Genomic DNA, 9,379 nt, shown 5'->3' on the forward strand with positions numbered 1-9,379 from the left:
TCTGAACTACATTCCACCATGCCTTTCCCATTACACGTTCCTGATTCAAGGTTTCATAACTTTACCTGGGCAATTCCAACACCTCATGACTGGTCCCCCATCTTTTAGCCTCTCCTCACTCTGATCCTTCTTCTACATTCATTTATTCATTCAAAAAACATGGATTGAGTGCTGACAACAGACAAAAATCCTCTGCCCTAGTGGAGCTAATATTCATGCAAGGGGAGGCAGATGCAATAACATACTGAGTAAGTAATGAAAGGCTGTTATATAGGGCTTTGTGGGCCATTGTGAAAATGTTGGCCTTTGCTCTGAAATGCATGAGGACCTATTGGAAGGTTATAAGCAATATGAGCTGACTTAGTTTTAAAAGGATTATTCTTTAGGAGTGGAGAATAGACTGAAGGAGAGGAGCAGGGGTTCAAAGAGACTCCTTAGGAAGTTCCTGCAATAATCTGGATGATAACAATCTAGGTGAGATGTCTTGGATCAGAGTCACAGCAATGGAAGCAGAAAGTTGTGTCAGATCCTGGATATATGTTGATGTTGGAGCCAATGGGACTTGCTAACAGATTGGATGTGAGGTGCAAGAGAAAAGAAAGTATTGCTGATGATGACTCCAGAGTGTTTGGCCTGAGTGACTGGAAGGATAGAATTGCATGGCTGAGGTGGGAGGACTGCAGAAGGAGCAGATTTGGGGAGGAAGATCGGGAGCTCAGTTTTGGACATGTTAAGTTTGAGGTAATTATTAGGCATCTAAATGGAGATGTTGAGAAAGCAGTTGGATAAATAAGCCTGGGGTTCAGTGGGGAGATCTGGGCTAGAAATACGAAATTGGGGATTGTCAGTATGCAGATGGATGAGCTCACCAAGGAGTGAACATAGATAGAGAGGAGAAGGGGGCCAAAGTCCAAATCCTGGGACATAACAACGTGAAGAGGCTGGGGTAGGAGGGGAATCAATCAAGGAAACAGAAGAAGCATCAATGAGTAGGAAGAAATCTAGGTGTGTGAGGTCCAGGGTACCAAGTGAAGAAAGTGTTTCTAGGAAAGGGGAGATGTCGAGTCATTTAAGGATTGTGAATTGACCATTCGAGTTAGTAATGTAGAGTCATTCGGGACCTTGATCAGAGCAGTTTTGGTGGAGCAGAGGGAGAAAAAGCCTGGTGGGAGTGGATGTAAGGGAAAGGACAAGACGAGGAATTGGTGACATTGACTACGACAACTCTTTCAAAGGGTTTTGTAAAGAAAGAAATGGTTCAGCGGCTGGAAGGAGAAGTGGGGTCAAGAGAGGATTTCTTAAGAGAGGAAGAATAACAGCATATTTATAGGCTGATGTCAACGATGCCATAGAAAGATAAAATTCGTTAATGTAGGCAAGAGATGGAGAATTTCTGGAGCCAGTCCTTGAGGAGGAAGGAGGAAATGAACTGTTGTGCACATGTGGAGGGACTGACTTAGAGGGGACACCCCTCCGTTCATTCACGGTAGCCGGCGGAAGGCAGTGTGTGTGGTCAGGTGCCGGCAGATAGGGAAACGTGGTGACGGGAATTGGTGGAAGTTCCCTTTTAATTGTTTCAGTTTCTTCAGTGACATTTTGTGGCTAGCATTAATTTTCTAAAATGTGGGTCTGCTTATGGTCCTCCATGGAATCAAAGTCTTTGCTAGCTTCCTGTTGAATATAAGGTTCAGATGTCTCAGCTCCTTATAAACATGGTCTTAACCTAAACGCTCCGGAGCCACTGTCCTCAATACTTACCTAGTGTAGGTATTGCAGTTGAGCTGTCCTGAGCTCTGTGTTCCCCGAGCATGCCAAACTCCTTCCTGCCTCCACGTCTTCGCACTTACTGTTCCCTCTGCCTGGAAGGCCCTTCTCCCACTTCTCCACCTGACAAACCCCTACTCCTCTTTCAAAATCCAACTGAAATGTCACCTTCTCTCTGAAGCGATCGATGTCTCCTCGCCTGTAGATTGTGAGCTCCCTCTATGTGTCCCCAAGTAGTGCCTGACTGCCAAGTGTCACCAAATCCATGTTTGTGACTCACTTGAATACATTATTCTCGATGCACTTCATTTAGACTGATTTTTGTCTCCTTATTAGAGATACTTTATGCTAGATCCCTCTCGCAACTTCATGGAACAAAATCAATAAAGACACAGACAGAGAGGCAGATAGGTAGGTAGATAGAGAGGGCATAGAACCACCAAGTTTGCCAAGTCTCCCTCATGGGTTATTTAAGGTATTGTTTCTGAGGTTCCAGGTAGTTGGTGTGTTCTAGAAGGCAGAACTACCAGGGTAAGAGACAGGGCTCGGTGTGTTGAATGAAGCAACAATCAGAATGTCTTGAGGCCAGAAAATGGAAATGCAGCCAGAGGGCGCTGTGGTTGGGTGCCCAGAGACGTTTACGCCCCGCTCTGTAGGACAGTCGTGGAGGCTATGCATCTGGGCCGCAGAGAAACAGGAAACCTCTGTACTGCCAGGGGCCAGAGTGCCGCCCAGAGCCCTTTATCTGGGTGTGGCGTGAAGCAGCTCCGCTTTCTGTTTGAAAAATAACCAGCAGCACTCTCACATTCACTGACAAAAGCAGCAATTGTCACAACCCTTTAAAAATAGCTTGACTGCTTTTCTCAGTAAAAGTAAAATTGTAAGAGTAATACAGGATCGTTTTACTTCCTGAATAGGGAAATGTACTAAGAGGAAAAAAAGACACCTATCATGGTGCCTCCCACAAAAAAATGACAGTGAACATTTTGGTGTTGGTCCTTTTTTCCAAACTTTTTTCCTTGGGTACAGATAAATTTACATAATTCCTCATAATTACATAAATAAAAAAACAGAAATGGAGTTATAAATACATAGTTGCATTGCTTCCCTTTTTTCTCTTTCATGTCAATGAATATCAATCTACAGCAACATTGTGAAAGCTGATGATATTGTGTGGATGTACCATAATTTATTTATTACATTCCCTTCTGAAAGACAGTTCAATGTATTCCTATGTTTTCCCCATTATAGCAGTCGAGGCAATAGAGTGTGGAGGTTGAGAGCAAGGACCTCGGAGTCAGGCTGCCTAGATTTGGATCCCTAGAGCCACTTACGAGCTTTGTGACCTCTCTGGACCTCAGCTTTCTCGTCAATAAAATGGGAATAACCATAATACCTACTGTTATCACACGGCGGTTGTCAGAATCCAGTGAGTGAACATGTTATGTTTTTTAGACCAGTTTCTGGCACATAGCAAAATGCTGATAAGGGTCAGCTGTTGTTATTATGAATAATATTGGGATGAACCATCCTTCTATATTCCTGGAAACTTACCCTATGATTTCCTTAGGATATATTTCTAGAAGTGAAAATTCTGGGTCAAAGAATAGACATATGTTAAACTTTTATACTTGTTGCCAGACTGCCCTCCAGAAATGTGCCAACCAACTGAGAGTGGAGATGAGTGACTGGAAGAGAACTTTTAATTTTCACTCTGTATATTTCTGTATTAAGAGAATTTTTACAAGGATGCATTCATGTGTTATTTGTATATATAATTTTAAATAGCCAAGAAATCCACTTGCTTTCTTACCAACATAGCTATCAAAGAACACGTGTCCCCTCATCCTCATCAACGCTGGGCAATGTCAGTCTTTTAATCTTTGCCAATACAAATGGGTGAAAATGTTATCTCATTATTTGTATTTCTTTGATTCTCAGTGATCTTGCTCATTTTCCATATATTTTGGGGGAAATATTTATGTGGTATATACTACAAAATGTAAACATGTTTATACCATTTGAGTCAATGATTCTATGTCTAAGAAGTAAAACCAAGAAAATGACACTATACCCACACATTTATGTTAAAAATGATCATCTTAGTATTATTTTTAAGAGTAGAGACTGGTTAAATAAAGTATAAAGTATGATATCTTCTATGTGATGCTAAATTATGCAGCCATTTTTTAAAAAATCATGTTTAAGAAGAGTTTATAGAACATTATTTTATAATAAGCGGGCAGAGTGAAAATTACTTATTAAAAATGCAAAGAAAAAAGATGAGAAAGAAATACATTAAAATGTCAGCAATAGTTGTTTACAGGTGATGGAATCATGGGTAATTTTTGTCTCTACTTCTTTTTACTTTTCTGTATTTTCTATATTTTCAGTGGGTGTGTTTTTACTTGTGTAAATAAAAAAAGGCAACGCTTGCCTTTGATAATTAAAAACTTGCATATATGCAGAGACTATGCACATGTGGAGGCATTGGATATATGGGAAATCTCTGTACCTTCTGCTCAATTTTGCTGTGAACTAAAACTGTTCTAAAAATTAAAGTCCATTAAAAACCAAAACAAAAAAACAAAGCTCGCATTTTCTCTCATTGACTCTTTCCCAGATATATGTTCCTGGGCACCAGACATAAAAAGCCCCATCAGAGAAGCAAATTTACCTACAAACATGAGTAGAAAACACAGGACTCATGAGACAACTGCAAAGTTATGTAGGATTTTAGAGCTAGAAAGTATAAACTGAGGGTGAGGTTGAATTTCAAAGTAAATAATCGACATAAGAAAGAAGCTGTGTGTCACCTCTTTTCAGCTGAAGTGTTAGAGGCGGTGGGCACAAGCTGAAAAGACAGCCAGTGTCTGTGGTGTTAGCAAGTGCACAGATCACCTCTAACACAGGAGCCCTGCTGCCTGCGAGTCTGTGTGTCCAAGAGGGCAAAGGGGAAAGGCTGCCCCCAGACCACCTGAGGTGGCTCATAGGCTGTGTGTCCTATTCTGTGGGGTGTCCACATCAGGGAACAGCAAACACTTCTGACACTCTCTGGCAGGGCCGCCGGTGGGCTATGGGGAGTCCTTAGATAAAAGGCACCACGTGAAGCCCAAGAGATGCCAACTCATTCTCATCACTGTCAGTGACACCCAGTCCAGATGTATACAAGAAGGTCTATTGTTATTTCCTTGATAAAGTTCCTGCCAGGTTTTTGTTGGGAAAATTTAGTGTGTCTCTTTGCAGGATTTTGTTCATTCATTTCCCAGAGTCAGTTGGATTTCAATTGGACCAGCCTTGTGCCTAGCAGATAACCACCCACAAATGGTTGGAGAAATGTGGAGGAAAATGCTTTATCCTGACACAGCCACTCCTGTGTGGATGTCATGGGATCTAACAGTCCACCACTGGCAATTCATAATAGTGACCACTTAATCACACATTTATATATGAATATGTTTTTGTCTGACCCACAGTATTCCTGAACAGTCTCCCATCCAAGTACTTAGCAGGCTCAGCAAACTTTTGCTGTCAGTGTAAGACTTGTTCAAGGTGGCACATCTCAAGGTCACATAGCAGTTTTACACTTTGCTAAGGCATTTTCATATACAACCTCATCTCTGTTTCGTTCTCTTAGGTGAGGCAACTGGGGGGCCCCCTGCATCATCCCCATGTGGCTGTGGGCCACAGGAAGCCCCTTCCATCTCTGGTCCAGCCCTGAGCATCTCTCCCTGCCCCACTGGCTGACGGTGGAAATGAGGAGAGGTGGTCAGATTGACAGTCCGGGCCACATGATCCTGTCCATCAACAGACATAGATACAACCAAGTCAGAAGCCCTGGTGGTCTGCATCACTGGTGCCCATGAACTACAGAGTGACCTACCGGGTGTCGGACCTGGGTCAGATGTGCTAGCTGTGATGTGATCTTACGCTAGTTAACTTTGCCTCTTTCCCCGCTCAGTTTGTTTGTAAAATGGGGTTGATAACAGTGCCATCTTCTAGGGTTGTGGAGAGGATCTCAGGTGATAACATGCCCAGGGCCTGCACTCTCCAGCACTGATAACAGGCACTCCTTCAATTGCAGTTTCCTTCCCCCAGGGATGGGTCTGGGAGCCCTACAGCCCTGGAACTTTAGCTCTGGAAGGGACTTAGAGACCACCTGGTACAGGGGGTGGTTTCCAGACTTTTAGATTTCAATCGTTAATAAAAAAAAAAAAAAAAAAAAAAAAACTAGATCAGGGGCCGCCTCGGTGGCCTAGTGGTTAAATTAGCACACTCCACTTTGGCAGCCCGGGGTTCGCAGGTTTGGATTCCTGGTGCGGACCTAGCACCACTTGTCAAGCCATGCTGTGGCAGCATCCTACATAAAGTAGAGGAAGATTGGCAGAGATGTTAGCTCAGTGACAATCTTCCTCAAGCAAAAAAGAGGAGGATTGGCAACAGATGTTAGCTCAGGGCCAATCTTCCTTAAAAAAACCACAAAAAACAAACAACTGGAACAGCTTGAGAGTTGCTGACATTTTATTTGCAGGTAAGCGAACAAAAAGTAAGTATACAAAAGACTACAATCTACTGTCATTTTTATTTCATAAAAGAAGAAAATCTTAACCACCCTGTTTTAAAAAAAGGGTTGGGGGAATAATATACAAATAAACTTAGCTGTGTAAAAATCTCTTTATGTTGTCTTTTCTGAAAACCAATGAAAACACCAAGACCAAAATTAGGGTACCCTGGATCTTCATGCCATGTCCTTGCTTTACGGATGAGGCAACTGAAGCCCATAGAGGTGAAGTGACATGCCCAAGGTCACACAGTGGCTGTGATGTCTCATTGCTATCTAGGAAAAACCCCTGGACATGAGAGGGTGGCCAAGACAGGTGTCCTGGGCTGGAAGATAGGAGATCTGGGCTCTATTCCTAGCCACTTGCTCCTGAGCCATACTTTCTGCCTTTTCCACTTTTCTAAAATCTTGCCCCCTCACTCAACACTGGTGTGAGAACCTAACGAAAGCAGAGTTTCAAAAGTGCTCCAGAGATGCATACCAGAGCATTAGGGAGTGAGGTGTTAGGAGTGAAAAGTCCTGTTGTCTGATTTACTTGAATGTATTTCAGCCAACAAAAATAGATGAAGCAAATATGGCAACATATTAACAATGGTTAAATCTAGGTGATAGATACATAGAGGGGTATTGTTATGCCAGTGTCTCCACTTTTCTGCATACTTGAAAATTTTCATAATAAACATTCATCATTAAAAAAAGTGCCCTGGCAAGGTAAATGGAAGGAATGGTGTTACTCACGGAGAAGGTGCCCTCAGGGAGGTCCAAGTCCCGGGCTCTGCAGCCAGGTGGGGCCCGCCACCCCAGAAGATGGAGCAGCCCACTCTTCATCAGCCTTGGGCACACAGAGCCATGGTCAGGAAGTGATTTTGGTTTTCCTGCTTCCTCCGCAGGCAGGCCTGGTGCCTGTGGCTGGCCTCCCACCCCTTCTCAGTGCAAGGCACCATCTGACAGACCCAGCCCTGCTGCAGCCGCTGGCACTGAGGACACTGGGGGCTGCCCAGCACAGCCAACCAGTGTGGGGGCCTTATGAATATTCATATAGAGGCCAGAGCTGGTTGGCTGCCCCCCTGCCATCTCCCACCCCCACCCCAACTCAGATGCCAGAAAAGCCAGCTCAGAGAGGACCTTCCTGAGATGATGTATCTTCTGTCCTTGCCTAAGGACCCACAGAGCCCCTTGAAAATTTGGAGACTGAATTACCCAGCTTCTCCCATTACACTGGGGATCCAGTGGGGAGCGCCTGACCTCTGCTTCCAAATTCCCCAGCGAGGCAGCTCCAAAGCGAACATCTTTGTCCCTGTCCTTCAAGCATCCTGAGGATACTGAAACCAGCCCAGCACCAAAACAGGGCATCTCAGTTCTGCAGGAAGGAGCAGCTGTGTGGCCTCTTCCTCCAGCAGAGGTCCAAACACTATTGGGGAGGCTGTTTGCTGGGCCCAAAGCCCCCATGTCTGGCAGAACTGCGAGAACTCACTGGCCAAATCACCTACCTCTGAACATCAGCCGAATTGTATCATCTCATCCTCCTTCAGTTTGGGAAATGGAGTGAATACTACAAAATACAGCAATGAAAATCAATGAGCTACAGTTCAACTCAACATGGATAAATCCTCAAAACACAATGTTGAGTGAAAGAAGTAAGTCGCAGAATAATACAGGCACTGTCATTCCATTTATGTTACTTTTATGTTACTAGATGATGGATATATAGATGGGTATTGTTCTGCCAGTGTCTCCACTTTTCTGCATACTTGAAAATTTTCATAATAAACATTCATCATAAACATTTCATAATAAACACTCATTTAAACATTACGTTTAAAAATAGGCCAAACAATGCCTAGATTTTCACCAGCATTCATCTATCCATTATTATTTTTATTTTTATTTTTTGAGGAAGGTCAGCCCTGAGCTGACATCTGCTGCCAATCCTCCTGTTTTTGCTGTGGAAGACTGGCCCTGAGCTAACATCCATGCCCATCTTCCTCTACTTTATATGTGGGATGCTTGCCACAAGATGGCCTGACAAGTAGTGCCATGTCCGCACCCAGGATCCGAACCAGTGAACCCTGGGCCACCAAAGGGGAACATGTGAACTTAACTGCTATGCCACTGGGCCAGCCCCATCTATCCATTATTTTTAATTACAACTGAATGGAGAGACAGGCAGAGAGATGGAATCTAAGTATCATGAGCAATACAAAGTGAATAGGGGGTATAGTCTCTGTCTTAAGGAGCCCAGAGATGGAAGAATACTCTGTAGCCCCATCTACCATCTGGTCAATACTCTTCAAAAATATGTAAGAGAAGATGTGAGTGTATAGTTCAGACCACACATACAAATATGGGGGGATTTCAGTTAAGGGAAAAGAATGCTGTGTGTATTATTTAAGGTGAGCTGCCCACTCTGTGGTACTTTTCATTAACTGAGCCATTTATCCTTCCTAGAAACAAAATTTTTCTTACATAATTTGCAAGTAAATACATCTTTTCCTCAATTTAAAAAATAGGCAAAAATGTGTATAGTTTAGGATACATATCTCTTGACGCTACAATGAAAACAAGGGGATGGTTACTATTTAATTTAGTATAGCAATGGCTAACTCTGGGAGGACCTGTAAGGAGGGCCACATAAGGCTTTTCCATTCCTTAAGCTGGGTGGCGAGTGTAGGTATTCCTTTTATCATTTCCTTTAAATCATATACACATATTTATACACCCTTTTGAATATCTATGTTACAAGGAAAGTGGTTTTTTAAAAATTCTCTTTTGAACCCTGCCATAACCACAAGTTGATGAACTTGTATTCATGAACTGCTGTCTCAATAGATGATACTGTGATCCGGGAGGCTCTAAATACAGAAGAGGGCGTGAGCTTATTAGGTTGCACCTTAGATTCCGTGGAAACTCATATGTGAATCTCAAAGAAATCAGTTTCCACTTTTATCCTCTGAGAGGGACTCTGCATGCTACTGTGCACGTGTGGGTGGGTGCGTGTGGTGTCTAAGACTGTAACACCTAAGATTAACTTTAGTGATCACTGAAACTCCAGGA

The sequence above is a fragment of the Equus caballus genome, chromosome 24 (assembly GCF_041296265.1).
Source record: "Equus caballus isolate H_3958 breed thoroughbred chromosome 24, TB-T2T, whole genome shotgun sequence".
In the NCBI taxonomy this organism is placed as follows: domain Eukaryota; kingdom Metazoa; phylum Chordata; class Mammalia; order Perissodactyla; family Equidae; genus Equus; species Equus caballus.